The sequence below is a fragment of the Panthera pardus genome, unplaced genomic scaffold (genome assembly GCF_024362965.1).
Source record: "Panthera pardus isolate Hobbes unplaced genomic scaffold, ASM2436296v1 HiC_scaffold_1, whole genome shotgun sequence".
NCBI classification, from domain to species: domain Eukaryota; kingdom Metazoa; phylum Chordata; class Mammalia; order Carnivora; family Felidae; genus Panthera; species Panthera pardus.
Genome location: NW_026526654.1, coordinates 55843063 through 55862629, shown reverse-complemented (window position 1 = coordinate 55862629; position 19567 = coordinate 55843063). Strand labels below are relative to the sequence as shown.

General features: G+C 39.4%; 1 long non-coding RNA gene across 6 annotated transcripts in view; it reads right to left on the bottom strand.

Moving 5' to 3' along the window:
• LOC109247152 (uncharacterized) overlaps window positions 1-19191 on the bottom strand; it is a 156762-nt gene extending 137571 nt beyond the window's left edge. Inside the window, exons 1-2 of one of the 6 annotated variants that reach the window (XR_008420878.1) lie at window positions 18838-19191; window positions 12772-12829 (exon numbers count right to left, since the gene is read on the bottom strand). This is a non-coding gene — a long non-coding RNA (uncharacterized LOC109247152). The remainder of the gene's footprint in view (window positions 1-12771; window positions 12830-18837) is intronic. The other 5 variants (XR_008420879.1, XR_008420873.1, XR_002071613.2 and 2 more) reach the window with 5 other exon arrangements.
• Window positions 19192-19567: the final 376 nt, after the last annotated feature.

The following is a 19567-nucleotide window of genomic DNA, read 5'->3' as shown; positions in this document are numbered from 1 at the left end:
AACCTTTTCAGTTAAGATCCACATTTATCAGATTCATAGCTGTACTCATTTTCTTAGGCACATACTTGAAGCGATCATCAGCTCAGATATAAATAATGACTGTGAACAACTGTATTTTTCAATACAGTATTTAAAAATACACTAAAGCTGAAACAAAAGTTTCCTAGTTAAAATAGGAAGTGACCTAGTTTCAACCAAAAATATATTCACATCATACCACACCTATGTTCCAAGGACAGTTCGCTAATTTCTTAAACACATTTAAAACGCAACATGTTTTTCTATAGCCTCTTAACATGTATTTCAATCACTTCCATTCAGAATGAAACTTAGATTGGCTTTACAATCAATACTCATCTTCCATTCTTTTTTAGATTTTTTAGAGACAAGAATTATTTCTCTATGTTGAAAGAGTCTTACTTGCATTAAGAATTTCTACTCTGTCAGAATCCAGATCAAAAGGCACAGGCATGGTAACATTTTTTTAACCGAAAACTGAGTGAATGATCCCAAAGGTATGGCTTGTACTTATCAGCTTTCAATTCAGAGTCCTAGACCAGCAAACAGTGTCTCCCCAGCTTCTTGTTCCCTGTTGCATTTGTGCGGTTTCTCTCATTAGCAGTTCCCAGAAGCTAGAAGTGAGTTCCACAGAAGGGACTGATGCTTTGAACTCAATAGGTTTCTTCAGGGTAAAATTTTACACCAGGGCTCCAATTAGAACCTAAGGCTGATTACTTGCGTTTATAGGTCTCCTGTCTAAATCCTAGCTCTCTTCATCACTGGGTCGATGTTTCTTCACTAGATGATTAATTGTAGGAACATTTCCATGGTTCCTCCTTAGAGGTCTTCTATTGCTTTGGGGGAAACTCTAAGGGTTTTGCTTTAGCAAACCAAGAAAATGCCTATGAGTGTGAGCTCTGGAGCTACCCTGCCTCGATTTATAACCCAACAATATCACTTACCAAGTGTCACCTTGAGCGAGTTGCTAATCTTTTCAAAATCTTAGATTCCTTATGCATTAAATATAAATACTTAATTGTACTGACTTTAAGGATTTCCTTTGATGATTAAATAATCTGTGTAAAACATGACAACACTAAAATATTGAGTACAGCACTCAAAATAGCAGATATTATAAGCTATTATTATGTATATTAATATATATAATTAGTTTTTTCTGGTTCACTGGAGTCTCATCAGGGTGTAACACAAATTGTATCTTGAAAATCTCTCTAAAGTAGTATGTATTCTTTTAGGTGCAGAGTCTTGAAAAGACATCATCTGCAGGAAACTGTCACTGCCCCCATTGATATCTTTTCTGTGTGTCTTAGGTCACTTACTGCATGCAGACACCTGCAACTCTCTGATAAGGATTTTCATCTGGCAGTGGGAACACCCTCAGTCTTTGGTTGGGGTCAACAAGAAGTCCAGAGAGTTAATGTCTCTCTGAATCCTCAAACAATGACAAACAAGGAGTTGAACGGTAAATATCACTGCTTCCTTGGCCATCAGGTGGGATAATTGAGACATGTTCTCATTGTCTTCTGGAGTTCCCTTGAGGGGCTGAGCTCTAGATATCCTCAGAGATAACCAGCACAGGGTATATTTTTTATTGTCTTCATTCTCTTTCCTGATTTATGTCTCCACTTTCCCAGTATTTCAAGGGATGACCTCCCAAATTCATTAGTTAGACTTGAACCCTTATCTCAGAATCAGCTTCTGGGGAACCCAAACCAAGACATCTTTAGATAAATCCATTATAGCCCCGTTTTCATTCAATGAATATGGAAACAAATTATTCCTCTTTGGTTGGGAACTTGGTAATACAATTGACTTGGTTTAAAGATTATATATGATATACACGTGTATACATGTATGTGTGTATGTATTTTTAAAGTTGAAACCATAGTGGAGCTCAACAGTGTGGTTCTGCCTTCCCATTCCAACTTCCAGAAGTTTCTCCATTCCTCTAAAAGTTTCATGTAGAATATGGGTCTTAGATCTTCCTCTTCTCTTCCCTTCTTGAAAACTTCACCTCAGAGCAGTATCTGAGGCCAGACGATGCAGGTAGCTTTGCATGGGAAAGGAGGGAAGCCAAAACAGCAGCACATGGGCATTTAGAACATAAGTAAGATGAGAACAGCTGAAGGACCGGGGGAGGCGGTCTAGAATGGCAAGTTGGAGCCCATGTAGAACATATCTAGTATGCAGATTATTGTTTCTAAATACTATTTGTTGTAAAAGGAACCATCATTGAGGCTGGAAAACTTCAAGAAAATCTCGTGGCCAGGATGAAGTGGTCAAGGAATGATGGAAATGTGTCAAAAAAGGAGACGGGTCATCTGGAAGAGCTCCTACTGGTCAAACCTGAGATGATTTAAGCATCGAAAGAAATACTATAGTAGCAAATTGTAACTGTTGAACAAAATATAAATCTGTGAGTTCATATAGATATTAACTAATTAATTAAATTTGATGAAAAACAGAATATTTACAAAATCCTAAAGTACCTCCCACACAAAACACTTAATTACAAAGAGAAAAAGAGTAATATTGCTGTGGAGAGCCTTGGCAGACACTACCTTACTCAAGTGATCAAACTTAATAACATTAATAATGGAACAAATCAAAATTTTATACAAAAGGAGAGGATGCAATAAGAGACTTTACCACGGTGATATTCCTACTGAAGATGATATTCATGAAAAAAATCATGCAGAAATATTTATAAAACATAAAATTGAACGACATTTCATGAAATTCCTGACATTCAAAAATATTAGGTCATAAAACTTGAGGAAGAACTGACAAACTTTTCTAGGCTGAAGGGGACTAAAAGATATAACAGCAAAAGGCAATACATAATTCTTCCTGGACTCTTCCTATAATGGACATAATGGAGAAACTTAAATGGGGTCTAAAGATGAGATAGTAGCAATGCTCATTTCCTGATTTTGATGGATACAATTTGGTTATACTGGAAGAAGCCCTTCTATATAGGAAATACACACAAAAATATGACAGTCATGGGGCGCCTGGGTGGCTCAGTCGGTTAAGCGTCCGACTTCGGCTCAGGTCATGATCTCACGGTCCGTGAGTTCAAGCCCCGCATCGGGCTCTGTGCTGACAGCTCAGAGCCTGGAGCCTGCTTCAGATTCTGTGTCTCCCTCTCTCTCTGACCCTCCCCCGTTCATGCTCTGTCTCTCTCTGTCTCAAAAATAAATAAATACTAAAAAAAAAAAATTAAAAAAAAATATGACAGCCACTTACTCTCACATGGCACAGGGTAAAAAAAGGTATATTTGCACTATTCTTAATTTTTTTCTGTAAATTTAAATCTTTTTCTACTATAGTACTCAGAGAAAATACCTACAGCTACTGTTATCTAGAGATAGTCCTCGAAAAATCAGTAAATTGCCACATGACCCCAGTCAACAAGCTCTATCAACAAAACACAGGTTTTGCCAGGTTTTCAGTGCCTCACACTAAAGTATGACTGATCAACCATGTGTCAGCAAACTTTTGTGGAAGAATTATACCATGCCAAAATAAACCAGTAAAAGACAAAAGAATTCAGAAGAACACAATATGCATAGGAAAAAGAAAGGATTATTTCATTTTTTTTTAACAATATTATAGAGCATTCACAGGTTTGCCACAAAGTCCCCACATGCAATCGTTACTGTTTTTTTGAAAGAGCTTTACCATTTTCAAGACAAATTTTGATTTTCCCCATGTTCTTCTAGACATACTCTCCCATGTTGATAGTTGAAATTTACTAAAGCAATAGGCAATTTTTATTTTTAACAGATTTGATAGAGCTGAAAATCATGAATCAAACCTAAGTTTACTATCCAGGCTTTAGAATCAGACAGGCTTGGGTTTGAATCATAATCTACCAATCATATTGGATGTACCTCCTGATTCCTCTTTCCTCATTGGCAAATTGTAATAATAATACCTATCTTCATTGCATGGATGTGAAAAGTAAGTAACTTTCCCTAGCACATAAAAGGTGCTTATGAAATGGTGTTATTGACAATGTTATGATCATTTACCATGAGCTTCTGATCTATAGGTCTTTGTTCTGGAAGAGGCCCTGAGCTCATGATTTGGCTTGATCATGCTCTGTCAAAGAATGCCCATCAAATGTTCTCTGATCACTCCACTGTATTTATCACATTTAGTCCACAAACTGCTATCTATGCCCAATTTCCTTGTTATTAGACTATTGTCTCTCCACATCAAAACCTATTCTATACTGTTTGGTAAAACTAAGGCTGAGACTCTAAAAATGTTCCTTTGGGGCGCCTGGGTGGCTCAATCAGTTAAGTGTCCGACTTTGGCTCAGGTCATGGTCTAACCCCTCACAAGTTCCAACCCCACATCTGGCTCTGTGCTGACAGCTCAGAGCCTGGAGCCTGCTTCAGATTCTGTGTCTCCCTCTCTCTCTCTGCCCCTCCCCCACTCACACTTTGTCTCTCTCTTCATAAATAAACAGTAAAAAAAATTTTTTTAAATAATAAAAACATTCCTTTGCGTTTGCCAGTGGCTGCCTGTTCAGCTCTGCCACAAGGGGGCTCTGGAGGGAGACTGTTCCTTCCTGTTTGCATCCTATTGCCCTTTTGGTTTTCTGTCATTGCTTTACTTTCCTCTTTGTGTTACTCTAGCAACCCTTCTTCATCCTGACAGTAGCTGTTTGTCCCAGTATAGTAGTTGACTGCAGTTTGCAACACTCAAAGCACCCAGACATGCCACAACCCTCAGAGACAGCAGCTCTGCCCAGCCCTTCCTCCAAGCCACTTAGCATTTAATAATGGCAACCCCTTCCTTCTCTCTACACCCCCAGGGTTGTGCTTACTGTTCTCGTTTTGTCTTTTCCTTTCTTCAGTACCTGTTAACAATAGATCTCAAACAATTCTTTGTTTCCATTTTTTGTTCTATTAAAATAACAAGTGTGTATTTTACCTCTAGACTGAACTCTGAGTGATATGTATACATTATGCAGCCTTCTTGGATTCCTCTTCAGACTCTATTCCAGGATCCCCTCTATGAATAATCTTGTGCCACAAACATGTTTTTTACCATCCCATTAGACATGGGCATTTCTCAAATAACTTTGATCTCCATGACTACTGTTCATAGCTCTCTTTCAAAGAAACACTGGTCACCACATCTGATCTTTCCACTCATGACTGCTAGCCCTTTGGAAACAGACACATGCTTGTACCTGTGTGCTATCAAGTGTTTCTCCTAGCTTCTTACCTCTCTGAAACAACACCTATAGAAGGTTCTTGAGTCAGCCTCACAACATAGCAGAGAAAATTGGTGAAACCAAAGATAGTAGAGATAGGTAGACAGAACTATATGTATCATCATTATCACTTATTCTCCCTCTCTTCTGTTTCTCCCATCTCCAAGTCACTCTACAGAGGTCGTATTTTTTTTTTTTTCAAATATCATTTTAGTCTTAGCACTGCCTTCCTCAAGAATGATTCCCTACTGATACAGGTGTGCTGCTCCGAAGCAACACATGCACCCCAATGTTTATAGCAGCACTATCAACAATGGCCAAAGTATGGAAAAAGACCAAATGTCCACTGATGGATGAATGGATAAAGAAGATGTGGTGTGTATATATATATGGAATATACATATATATGTATATGGAATGTAATACGTAATGTATATGTATATGTAATACACACACACACATACACACACACAAAATGGAGTATTACTCAGCAATCAAAAAGAATGAAATCTTGCTATTTGCACTACGTAGATGGAACTAGAGGGTATTATGCTAAGCAAAATTAGTCAGTCACAGAAAGACAAATATCATATGACTTCACTCATATGAGGACTTTAAGACAAAGAACAGATGAACATAAGGGATGGGAAGCAAAAATAATATAAAAACAGGGAGGGGGACAAAACATAAGAGACTCTTAAACATACAGAACAAACAGAGGGCTACTGGAGGGGTTGTGGGAGGGGGGATGGGCTAAATGGGTAAGGAGCTTTAAGGAATCTACTCCTGAAGTCGTTGCACTATATGCTAACTAATTTGGACGTAAATTAAAAAAATAAAATTAAAAAAAAAAAAAAAGAATGATTACCTATTGCCCACCAAGACACCAGATCTAAACTTGTAACTTAGACCCTGGGTTTCATTAGGCTTCAGCCAGTTAGACTGACAGCATTTTATAGTCTTGAACTGACTTTGCCATTTTGTAGGTCTGATCATTGTTTTTCAAAAGACCTAGTAACCGCCTGTAGGAATAGACCTATTAAGGGAACGGGATATTTGGGAAGCTGACCTATGGTTCAGCCCATCTCACAGCAACACTCTGGAATATGCTGTACTGGGGAGAGAGAAGACAGGGAGCCAGAGTCTCCATAGATGTAGTAGAGGCCAAGAGGGAATCTCTCCAAAAATGGAGGAAGCTTCTTGGAAGAGCTTAATCCTTAACCTAGTTACATGCTGTCAGAAGTCACTGAACATCCTTAGGAGGATTCGAGGAGCAGCAAATATTCGTTCTAACCCTGAGGGTTATTATACTTCTATATAGAAGCCCATCGATATACAATAAGCTGTATCCTTTGCTTACATTTAAATACTTTGAAAATAACTTGGAATATTTTTCTTGTCTCAGTGGGTATTTCCACCAACCACACCTACCTACCAGATTCATTGCCACAAAAAAGACCTTTTAAAAATTGCTTATTAAATAAATCTATGACTGGGGCTCCTGGGTGGCTCAGTTGGTTGAGCGTCTGACTTTGGCTCAGGTCATGATCTCACTGTGGGTGAGTTCAAGCCCCGCATCAGGCTCTGTGCTGACAGCTTAGAGCCTGGAGCCTGCTTCAGATTCTGTGTCTCCCTCCCTCTCTGTCCCTCCCCGCTCACGTTCTGTCTCTGGAAAATGAATAAACCTTAAAAAAAAAAAAAAAAAAAAAAAACCTTTTTAAAAATAAATAAATAAATACATCTATCTATGATAGCTACAATTTTTACCTGATTGTATGGTCACTCCTCAGGTTTCATCACATTATATGTTACTTACAAGGAAAATTATCTGTGCCTAATTTAAAGGTGGCTCAGGCTATTTCCATGATTTTAAGTAGCCAACTAAAAATAGAAAATTCAGTCAAATGTCTACATTTTCGTCTACATGATATCAAATACCTATTTTTAAATACCTGAATCTTCGATGTATCTTATAGGTCAGCCTAAGAAAGGAAGATAATTAGGATGTGCAAAACATATTTATATATTTTAGTGTTCTTGCTGAATTTTTACTTGGCTAATTACAATTTTGCTTTAATGTTAAATATTATGTTTTTTTTTTTATATATAAGTTGACTTGGTACTAAATTATCTTTAGTTTTGATGTACCTATCATGACTTTTTAAGTATATTTACTGTCATTCATTTCATTAACTTTTTTCATTATTTATTTCTGAAGGATTTATGTCTTTAACTTAGTTTGATTTCTTAATGTTACAAACTTCCTTGATTTCAGGAATCTATAAAAATACTGAGTGCAAACTGAGGAATATAATCAAAAGAAGTTTTCTGTTACCTGATTTCACAAAAATATGAAGATTTGATGAACGGGATGGAAATGTGGTACTATCTATTCAAATTCATCAGTGGCATACATTCTGAGCTTCCCGTGTGGCACATTACAGGATCCTTTTAAATTCTTACTTCTTTCCATGAAATGAAATATGTTTACTATGCATATATCCCTGAAACAAATAGTTATTCCTACTTGAATGTGAAGAGTATGCATCTCTTAATGAATCATCTGGAGGTGGTAAATGTGAATAGCAGTGTATTTATGTTTGTGTAAATGTCCTTTAGCCCACACTGCTGGCCAAACTTCATGTTCAGCCTCATTTTATAGGCTGCTTTAAGAAAAAGAACTCTGAGTTAAAGATAAATAAATAAATGGCAATCAATAGCACTTATTTCTGTTTCTATCTCCTTGGAACTCATCACACCTCATAGAATTGAATTTAAATACATTCTCTAATGACTAAAATACAACTCATTCCAGAAGTCTATTGGAACTTGCCTCCCCTAATCCTGCCTGGATACACTGAGAAAAAATCCAAACTCTTTTACCCTGACAAGGCCCCCACTTCATAAGTTGTCAGTGTCTTATTTAATGTATTATAGCCATACCAGTCTTTATGTTCCACGACTTGCAAGGCTAATTTCCCCCTCAGAACACTTACATTTGCTATTCCCTCTATTGGGAGGATGGTTTCCCCCAAATCTTTAGAAGACCAACTGCTTCTCATCATTCATGTCTGACCTCAAAGGATACCTCCTTGGAGAAGCCTTCTCTAAACATGCTAACTACCCTCTACTTCATTTCCCTGGATCAGAGCCTTGATCTGTACCTGACATCATTTATTTGCTCGTTATCTACCTAGGGATGAGTCCTTAGATAGCCTCATTCTTCCTACCTTGGGAGGTTTCTCCTCCATCTTGATCATCTTGATCATCTAAGTTTGGTCCCTAGATTCTCTTCAGGTTTCTGGTCTATTCTCTCACTCTCTGCTGGAACCTGTCTAAAATCCTGAGCTGATTATGTTTGTCTCTGATCCCTTGTCTTCCTCCTACCAGAATCCTCTGTCTTAATATTAGACATGGCATCCTATATCCTCAGATATAGATATAGATCCTTGTCTCCACAGACGGGCCTTCCTGAAGCTTCTAATCTTTAAGAGACTCTTGCTATCATGGCTAAACTCACTAGGTCACAATTTTTAGCTCATACCTAGAAACTTTGATTGAACACCAACCTCCTTAAGGAACATGCAGATTATTCTCTTACTTCTCCAACATTCCTTGAGATTGTAAATTCTCTTGATTCCCCAGTATTCCTTGATATTTTCAAGAACACCATTTCTAAAATGAATGATTTCCTATTAATCTTATCAAGTCACAAAATTAAGATTCATGTAGCTTAATGCAGGCAACACATGGTACAGTGAGGTAGTTTGTTGCATGAGCCTGGGTATAAATCCTAGCTGTGCCATTTCCTAGCCATGTGAACCTGGAGGTGTTTGTCAAGCTCTTTGAGCCTTACACTCCTAAGTATAAAATGGGGGGAATGAAAGCATCTTCCTGAGAAGGTTGTTATGAGGATATGGTAAGAAAATGTGCCAGATATGCTCATTCATTCTATGTGAACATGCAGAATAATGCAATCCTAGGAGAGAAATCTGAAGCATATAACAAAACTACATGAGCATTCAACATCATACCTATAAGTACACCTCCAAAAAGCATGACACAATATCGGTTCAAGGTTACTTGTCAAAGCTTTATTTATAATAGCAAAATATCAAAAAATCACAGAAAACTCATTGACATAATCAAGTACTATGCATTTATGAAAAGAATGAGAAGTACTTCTATGAAGTGATATGGAGAGATTTTTATAATACATTAAATGAAAAAAAGCAAATGCAAAAGAATATTGTAATATATATCGCATTATATTTTATATAAAACCTTTATCATAAGACAGAAAATCAGAAATATATATCTATACACACACACACATATATACACATACATATAAACATATGCATATATATGCAACTTATTTGCTTATTTTTACAAAATGAAATATAGGAAAGAGAAACCAGAAACTAATGAAAATAGTTACTCATAAGAGGTGGATGGGGATTAGGAGGAAAGATAGAAATAGGAAGAAGACTTCTGTTGGTAGATATTTTTAATGTAGTTTTGCCTTTTGAGCCATGTAAATGTTTTACATATCTAAGAATTAAATTTAAATTAAAAAAATAGACCAAAGGCAAAGCCTAATATTGAATACAGACAGACAGAAACAAATGAACTTAACTACATATCAACTTGATTATATAACCATGCAGAAAAGTAGTTTTTGAACACGGTAGTGTGACAACACACTTGATGAGAATTTACCAGATACTTCCAAATTGTGTGACTTTCTATAGGGCATTTGCCCTGGAATCTTCAAAAATATTAATGTTGTAATTGATAAAATAGGCAGGGGGGCTGTTCTGCATGAACAGAGACCAGAGAGACAAGATAACTAAATATATTGTGTGCTCCTTCTCTGGATCTTGAATTCAACAAAAGAATAGCTATAAAGGACATTATTGGGACAATTGGGGGAAATTTGCATGTGGACTGTATGTTACAACATATTATTGCATCAATGTTAAGTTCCTTGGGTATGATCATGACAGGGTGTATGCTGAGGTATTTAGAGATGAGCTATCATGATTCTGCATGAAGTTTACTTTCATACTTTAGGCAAAAAGGAGAGAGAGTGACAGAAAAAGCAAATGTGCAAAACGTTCGTATTAGTCTTTCAACTATTCTGTAGGCTTGAAATTTTTTCCAAGTAAAAAGTTTGGGAGGTAACCCCCAAAACAAACAAACTAAAAAAGATCTGTGCTTGCTAGCTATCACTTTCTCTGATTCTCCCAATCTGGGAGCCTGTGAGAAGGAAACCTGGGATAAATACATATGGCTGATAAATAAAAAAGAAATCATGTACTGGGATCTATTTTCAGCCCACTGAAGCATGTCAGTTGGTACTTTATTTATTCATTTCCCATAGGATTTGCCTAAACAAATAAAATTGCCTCCAACTTTAAAAAAGGAAGTGAGACTGTCTCCAAGCTTCCCTGGAAAGAAGCAGTTAAATCTTATCCTTATTTTACCTCCTTCTTATTTAGTGATGTGCCTTGGAAGAAACTCAAGGGGAGTATAGTTACAGCCAGCCTCTGGAAAAAACGCAGACAGCACTGCCTCTTGCTCTCATGAATTACGCTGGGGGACATGCCGCCTCCAACCTGCCCATCTCAATTGTGGTGACAAAGCACCAGGCCAAGAGGCAGACCCCTGGGTAGTCAGGTCTATATTATTTCAGATTTTAAATACTAAAAAGGAGACAGAAAGCCTTTTCTCCCAGATCAGAGAGTGGGAAGTATAATTTACAATAGATTAGGCTCACCTTATCTGGGGGCCATTTAAAGATCTGTAAGCCCTTCCCTCTAAATTTCTGATACACAATTGACCTAACAAAACACCTTTAGACACTCCTAAATTATATACTTAAAAAAAATCTTTTTCCCAGATATATAATATTTGCCCCACAAAACGATGAAATATTTGCCACCGGCCTTCTACTTTTCTTTCTTTCAAGGCTTAAAAGCCTATTTGATTTCTGTTGCCGAATTGTATCCAGGTACAGACAGACACCCTTTGTAACTGGTTAAAAGCTACAGAAAGGCTCTATTGAAACAAAATGCTGCTCATATCCCCATCCATGCCAGGAGGAACAAATCGCACAAAAGAACCTAAAGAAAACTGTTTTATAGTTACTATAGTGTTACATTAGCTGACAAGGGAGAGATGATTACATTTATAGATTTTTTTTTTTATAGAGGCAGAATCTATATGCAGCTGAAGAATTATGTATTATCACCACTGGAATTTGAATTCAGCTAATGAGAACTAACAGCAAAGGAAGACTTCTTGCAAGGCTTCTTGGTCTTAGCCCTGTATATGGGCCATAAAATTAGGCTGCCTTGCCTCCCTTTGGGGCCACAATGCTGATCTGCAAATGTATTTCAAGATTCCACTTGTGCATCCATAAAAATATTAAAACATGCATCCTAAGCTAATTATGAAGTTGGAAGCTATTAATACCAAGCTATCAGTATAAAATAATACCTTATATTTGCATAGTGTTATGTACCTCTGTGCTTCAGAGCACAGACACAGAGATAATCTCACTTAATCCTGGGAACTCCATGAGGTAAATTGTGTGATTAGTCTTCCCACCACATAAAGCACCTGAACAAGACATGATCATTCTCAGTGCTGAAACTTTATGTCCACCATTCACCACAACTGGAAAACACTGTCTTGAGAGAAAGAGAAACAGGGAAACAGAGAGGGACTCAGCTCTGTTGTTTTACCAGCTGTGTGACTCTGGACAAATGACCAAACTTCTCTGAGCCTCCGTTTCCTCAGCTGCAAAATAAGGGAAATAATACCTACCTCTTAAGAATGGTGTAATAGTTAAATGAACTTAAAAGAAGTAACTTAGCACTCAAAAATTATAACTATTCACTCACTCATTCAACAAATATTTTTCTGTTTTTAGCAGGTGGTAGACAAGAAAAATATAGATGTAGAAGAAGCAAGGAATATAGGTATCCTATTAAGATACAGTGCCAACCTTCATGAAGCTTACAGATGTGAAGGAAGGTAGACACTTAAATAAACCATTAGAATGCAGTGTGATATTAAGGAAAGCAGGCCAGGGCCACCATATATAATTTTGAAGGTTTTACACTCCACAATCCAGGGGACAACCTTCATGTCACGGTATATGTGAGCGATGACAACCCTAGGGGTGTGTAATGTGCCACCAGAGAAGCCATACACAGCAATCTTGCCAGTAACAGAAAAAAAGGTTAATTAAGGCTTCATTGAGGTGATAATGAATGTAGGTCATTGCAGAAAAGAGAAGTTCATGAGAATGCATGAAATGAATGTGGAACTGCAAAACCACCAGTACCATAGTAGATACTGTGTATATAAGACAGAAAGATGAAATTGAAAAGATAAACAGAGACCCCATGGTTAATGGCCTCGGAAACCATGCCAGAGAATTTGCATTTTACTCTTAAAATAACAAGGTGCTTTAGCCCAAATATGTGATTGTTGCCTTAACATACCTTCATTCCTTTCCATCAGCTCCCGGTTTTCATTTGGAGATATACATAGCTCTAGGAACTGTACAAACAGAATGAAGCCCAAAAATGTTATTGATAATGCTAAAACAACTGTACAAGAAGATGTGTGGCTAAGAGGGGGGACAGCCTTAGAATAAAGTTGACACTGTGGCAGGCAGACTGAAGAGAGAGAAAGAAACCAGCCTCCCAATGACTATATTGAACCCTGGGTCTAACTTTGCCTGAAGTCCACCTACTTTGAGATCTTCAGTTACATGAACCAATAAAATTCTATTTATTGCCTCAACAAGTTTGGGTTCTGTTTTCTGTTACCTTCAAGCAAAAGATCTAGCTCTACCTCACACATGACTCTTCTCTGGACAGCCCCCACCCAGGGTGATCTTCCTCCTTTTAACTCCTAAGATTCTAGCTCCCTGGATAATTATTCAGTCTTACAAATCCTGCTTTGCACCAAAGACAAACTTTTCATAAATGTGCATCTTCCAAATGGTTATAATCTCCAGGAATCCTGGTTTTATGATTTTTTTTTTTTTTTTTTTTTTTTTTTTATAGCTCTCCTCCATGTAGTTCTGTGCTTTGTATGTAGTAATTACTCAAATAGCCCCTAGTTAGCTGAGTGCTCTTTCCGGTACACTGTACTGCCCACTCTGTTTCTGGTTCCCCATGTAAGAAACGCAGGCCTAGAAATTTCCAAAGGATTGAGAATACTTCTGTCTTGCAATGTTCAAAATTCTCCCAGCTTCCAGTTTTAGCACTGTCTCTGCATTACCAAATGGCTTGGAGAAGTCTCAACCTCTATGGGTCTCTTTCTACCTATAAAAACTTTCACAGAAATATCTGGAAAAGTCAGGATTAAAAGTCAAGATAGTTGGAACCTGTGAGGCACAAAGCTGGTGGAGGAAGATAACATCTGAAAGGAAATAACTTGTAGGAAGGAAGGTAGTTAAAGTACATTTTAGAGAAAGTGCAACTGATAAAGACATCTATTTAAGGAAAACAATAGGACAAAAGGGCGTAGCTAAAGACTTTGCACCAGAACCCATGATCCAATTAAATAAACTGCCCCCAAGTAAATGAATTGAATGTTGCAAACAGGTGGGATTCTGTTGTGTTTGTTATTAAGGCCCTTTACTCAGTAAATGTTCATCAACTGTCTATATTTATGAAGCTCTTTGATCAGTACTAGGAAGACAGCCATAAAAAGGATAAGCATCATCCTGCCTGCCTACAGCTTAAGTTCTAGTGAAGGATACAGACAAGTCAACAATCTATTGCAATACAGTATGATGAGTGCACTATTTAGAGGGCACATGGTTTTCTATGTCAGTGGGCATTTACATTTTCCCAGAAATACAAACTATAATGTGAGTGGCGCTCTGAATAAGAAATATAATGGGCATTATGGACTGAATGTTTGTGTCTCTTCCAAATTCACATGTGAGGCCTCAACCCCAAATGTGACTGTATTCAGGGATAGGACCTTTATGAAAGTGATTAAGGCCAAATGAGGTCAAAAGAGTAGAGCCTTAATCTGATAGGATTAGTGTCCTTATATGAAGTGACATAACTGGGAGAGCTCACACTCTCTTTTTACCATGCGGGCACACAGCAAGAAGGCAGCTGTCTACAAGCCAGTAAGAGAGATCACTGGAAACCAAGGCTGCAGACCTTTATTTTGAAACTTCCAGGCTCCATAACTGTGAGGAAATAAATTTCTGTTCTTTAAGCCGGAGTCTGTGGTGTTTTGTTATGGCAGCCCAAGCAGACTAATAACAGAGCGTTATAAGAGGATCTAACCCAATCTCAGGAGTTCATAGAAGCCCCCGCTAAGAGAAAACAAAATTTACTATGAGTTCTAAAGGATGAGTAAGAGTTAGCTAGTCAAAGGGAGAGGTGGTAGAGGGGCTGGGGGAAGGTATTGAGTGGAGATGGTTTCCGGGGGGAAAAAGAAGAGCGGGTGCACACTGAGTAGACTATAAAGTGGGAAGGGCACAGGACATGAAAAGACTAGCAGGGGCAGAGTCACAATAGGTCTTTTTCATAAACTTTCATCAGAAGTTTGGATTTTATCCTGATATCCATAAGATGCTATAATATTCCTAAGATATTAAAATTTAATAATAACTGGAATCACTTGTTTTATGTAATTTGCAAATTATCTCGAACGAAATTTCCATTTTTGCAGTTTTTCAAACATTTGCTCAGCACTACATGGTTAGCCTGCAGTGACATTTGTTTAATAAATGATGGGTTTAGGCCTTTTCTGAGGATATTATAATCCTCATCTTACCATCACAGTGTGCCCACGGTTCCAAGTCAGAGGGTTTTTTTAATGATCTGTTATTGACATGGTAAAAGAGCCTTTCTCTAAAGCAATCCATATATCTCTGCCCTAAAATTCAGGTTTACGTTCAGGTTGCCGCCTAAAACTGAGCCCTTGCAGACCAGCCAACACAGTGCTGGATTTGTGAAGATCAAGTTTAAACCATCCAGTCTGGCCTCCAGAACAATTCTGTGTATTCCTGCACCTTCTGCAAGCTGCTGATCCTTGGATGAGTATTACCACTACCGTTTTACATTTTTCATCCTTCCGGAAAACAATAGCTAAACATCAGAGCATGAAATAATGTTTTGTTCAGGGGTCTGCCAAGCATGTTAGGTCAAATTCTCCTTTTTTTTGGCCTTCAAATTGTTTTGTGAACTCCCATAATAGCATTGCATCACATTTGGTCTTCAGGAAAACAGACTTTGAAAACAAGAGTTGATGGACCCTGACAGCCAGTTTCTTAGGTGTATCCTTCCAGCCACCCAAGCATGCCAGATAGTTACACTTTGACTTCAGGAGCCCTGACCCGCCTCCAAAGTCCTCCCATAGCACTATAAACTCAACAGCTTTTGGGAGCCCACTGTTCGCTGGACGGACGTACCTTAGTCTCAGTATTTGGGGAAGATGGCTAGCTCTCAGAAATCTTTACGATACTTTTCTTACTGTCCATTTCTTGTGATGTGCATCTGGCGCACAAGGAAAAGCTCAGAGTGATAAAACTGAGCACTAGAGCTACAGAACGAATAATGCTGACTCCAACCTCAGGTTGACAAGGTGGGAAAACCCCCACCTTAACCTGGCACCATTACTCATTGCAGCTGACAGCGAGAAGTCATTTGGAAAAAAGATGTTTCTGTGATCAATAATCTTGGAATATCCTATTCAGAAATATCAGGCTTGGAACTCATCAAGAGAATCTTCGTGAGAAAGCAAGGAGACTCCCCAGTTGCTTCACAGATAGAGCTGTGTCATTCAACCCATCTGAAACTCTGGAGGAAAATCAGACAGTGCAGGTGGGAAGGACCAACTCACCCAGATTCTTTACCAGTCTTTGTGTAAGGATCTGTGGTTGCTTTGGCCAAGTCATTGGATCTATTTCACATAGAAATGATATTAAATGCATACCCTGCCAGAATAGCTATTATCATTTCTAATGCTGTATTCATTCTGCTAATATCCTTACAGGGTCTCCTCTTTCCTTTTGATGAGTTATCAGCCCTTCCACTGATGTGTGCAAGGAAGCAAAGCAGACAGGTTTAGGGTGGAGGAAGAAGCTGAACGGGTATTGAATTGCTAAAGAGGCAGAACCTACGGGAGCTCTGAGCTGGCATGACCCTTCAGAGTTTTCCCATATTAAGGCAGGGAGGCAGAACTTTAGACTGAAATTGACATGGTATTGGGTGATGGCTGCTCCAGGAAAGGGTCATGACCTTAGGGAATGCAGCTCCATAGGCAGAGGGCAATCCCTGGGAGGGCTCAACTGTAAGACCTCAGCAGTGACACCCCCAGAATCTGGGGAACGAGTGTCTTGGACTAGAAGGGGGGCATGGATGGTGCCACACAGCATTCACCATACCCTCTCCAAAAATGTGAGGAGCAGCCCTTCCTAAATTCTGGTGGTGCGTTAGGGGACTGCTCCAACAGACTCCTGTTTCCACGCCTCCAAAAGTGTCTAAGGCAGGTGGCTTAGGCCAAGGGTCTTGTGATGTTCAGTTTGCAAAACCTAACGCAGTGCTTTGATAGGTTTAACTAGATTATGTGGGTTTCTTTTTAAAGAAAGGGAATTTCTAATACTAGCCTCTAATTTTTCTTGCTAGCTTTTAATTGCAAATGCACAGTATTTCAGCTACATTTGGGTCCGATCGATTTTTGTCCACCGTCCAAGAAGCCTTACAGCCATTGTTTCTAAGAGAAAATGTATATTGAGTTCCAAAAGCTCAAAAGAAGTCTTGGAACAGTGCCCAGGTGGGGCCGGCCACACAGGTAATGGCTGCAATGAGCATGTTACAATTGTCAAACCCTTCAAACACACATAGGGAGAGCATTACACCATTAAAAGCAGAAGTTGCCTTTTAACTGTGCCTAGTGCAAACTGACGCTGGAGGGCAAAATACTGTTCTCATCAATTTGTTTCCAACAAATAAATCCAGTATCACACACTCCAAAACAAGGTAGGCTGTTTCCACAGATCACACATTTTAATGGAATCACACTTCATTTCTGGAACAAGCACATCTTGTCCAGGCGGCTCAGCTGTCATTACAAGCAGGATCTGGTCACCGCTCCTTCTATCCCTAGCATTATCCCTGTTTTACTGGGGAGGAAACTGGCAAGAGGCTTGGAAGTGACTTAGCCCCAAAAGAGAGGTCAAGTCTGCAGCAGGCAGCTCATGAATTCAAGGCCTTCCCGAGCCTCCAGGCGGGTTTGGCTTCCTACCTCCGCCTGGACTCTCTCCCAGCTGAGGGGCCTGAAATGTCCCTCTAACTCTCCTTGGCTCTTTTACCTGTGAAACAGGCTGGAAACAGCCATTCCCAGGAAGAGTCAGTGTTCGTTCACTAATCAAAGAAGAAAAACCCGTCCTCAAGGGGGACACAGAATTGAGCACCGTTTCTGAGGAGTGTCTTATTTTCCTCCTCAGAGGGGTGGGTCAGAATTCTGAGGTTTCAGGCCCTTTGGTTCCTCTGACAGCAACGTTAATAATCACACCAGTTTTCCCCTGGCATGGTGGCACCACCGAGTAAAGCCCAGTGTAGGAGATGTGCCCAGTGCAATAACGCCAGTTAAATAAGTACCGTTCATTGCTTCCCCACAGTCAAGGAGCTTAAAATCCTGTCAATTCATCCCACGTGAGGGAGATTATGTGATTTACATGTTAAAGTGCCCCTGTGGTTTGATTTGCATAGCAAAGACTTTGGGGGCACGGAAACAAAGGATCAGTGTGCATGACAAGAGTGCTATTAGCATAGAGCATTCCGATTTTCAGACAGCCCAGCCTGGCAAACAATCCGGCACCTTCACCACACCCCTTGAGTTTATAGGATTTGACAATTTCTCAACGACAATAAGGAAAGGGGTTAGGGAGTTGGGGTGTGGAAAGAGGTTTACTAGAAAGGCTGTCTTCCTAAGCACAATAATTAGTCTTTCCCTAAAGGGCTCCCCTTCTCCCATCACCTTCCCACCCGCCCCCCTCTGATATTCATTCCAAGGAAGAAATATGATGCCTAATAATAGTGGCAGAGATCAGCCACAACCATTTTGAACGCCGGATAACACAGCCAGTAGCTCTACCCTCATCAGCACAAAAGCATGCACGCGCACACACACACACACACACACACACACACACACACACACACACCCTGAAATGTATTTATTTGTATCTTTGTTTCTTCATTTATTTCTGTACTATTGACCGAGCAGTACCTAATGTAAAGAACACTGGTTAGGAAGTTCAGGGCTTGGCTTTAAGTCCTGACTTTACCACATTCGTTATCTGGACAAGTCACCTAATTCCTTCCTCTACAACTCAATTTTCTCCTAAAATGGAAGATGGACCAGAAAAGCTCTAAGATCCCTTCCAGCACTAGCATAAGAGAGGCAATCCAGTGCACAGTTTCGTTAGACAACCTGAACCACAGGAACTGGGGGCCAAAGCCAAAATGAGTGCCCCAGAAATCCCACCTTAAAGTTGTCAACTGTCACTTCAAGAGTTTGTCACTTACCTGCCCCCAGCAAGTCTCTCAGTCTGAAAAGAAGATCAACAAATGTGTCTTGAGCTGTTGGGAGACTGAATATACTGCTCTAAGTGAAAAGCATTTTGCAAATTATATATGCAATACACTGTTACTATGTGTTAACTCCAATGAGACTGAAAACCCAAATATACTAATGGTAGGGAAAAATCTTATAAGATGGCTGACAGGACTGATAGGGAATTTCCAGTCCCTGACTAAAAACTCCCCTTCCGGGTTCTTGTTCCTACCCCGCTTGCCAAGCCCGCCAAATTACTACTAATACGGAATGCGGAAGTAACAGACTATAAAGTGTTCCCTCTGCTTGCGCCCGGGACTCAGATCTCTGGAGAGTAATCTCTGAGCCCGCCCTCCTGCCTTCATATTGCAGGTGCCGCTCGGTTCTTCCGCGGGGTGATCCAGGCCAGGTTCCGTAACACTAACATCAGGATGTTGTGAAATAGTCCTTTAAACCTATTGGTTTTCGGGTGGAGGATCGAGGGGTGGGGCAGGGAGTGATTCTGCGCCCCCTAAGATATTTGGCAATGTCTGGAGATATTTTTTGATAGCTACAACTGGGAGCAGCGGAGAAATGCTGCTGGCATCTACAGGAGAGTGGTCAGGGGTGCTGCTAAATGTTCTGGAAGGCAGGACAAGTCTTAGGCAATAAACAATTATCCTGCTAGGGGCACCTGGGCAGCTCAGTTAAGTGGCCGATCTC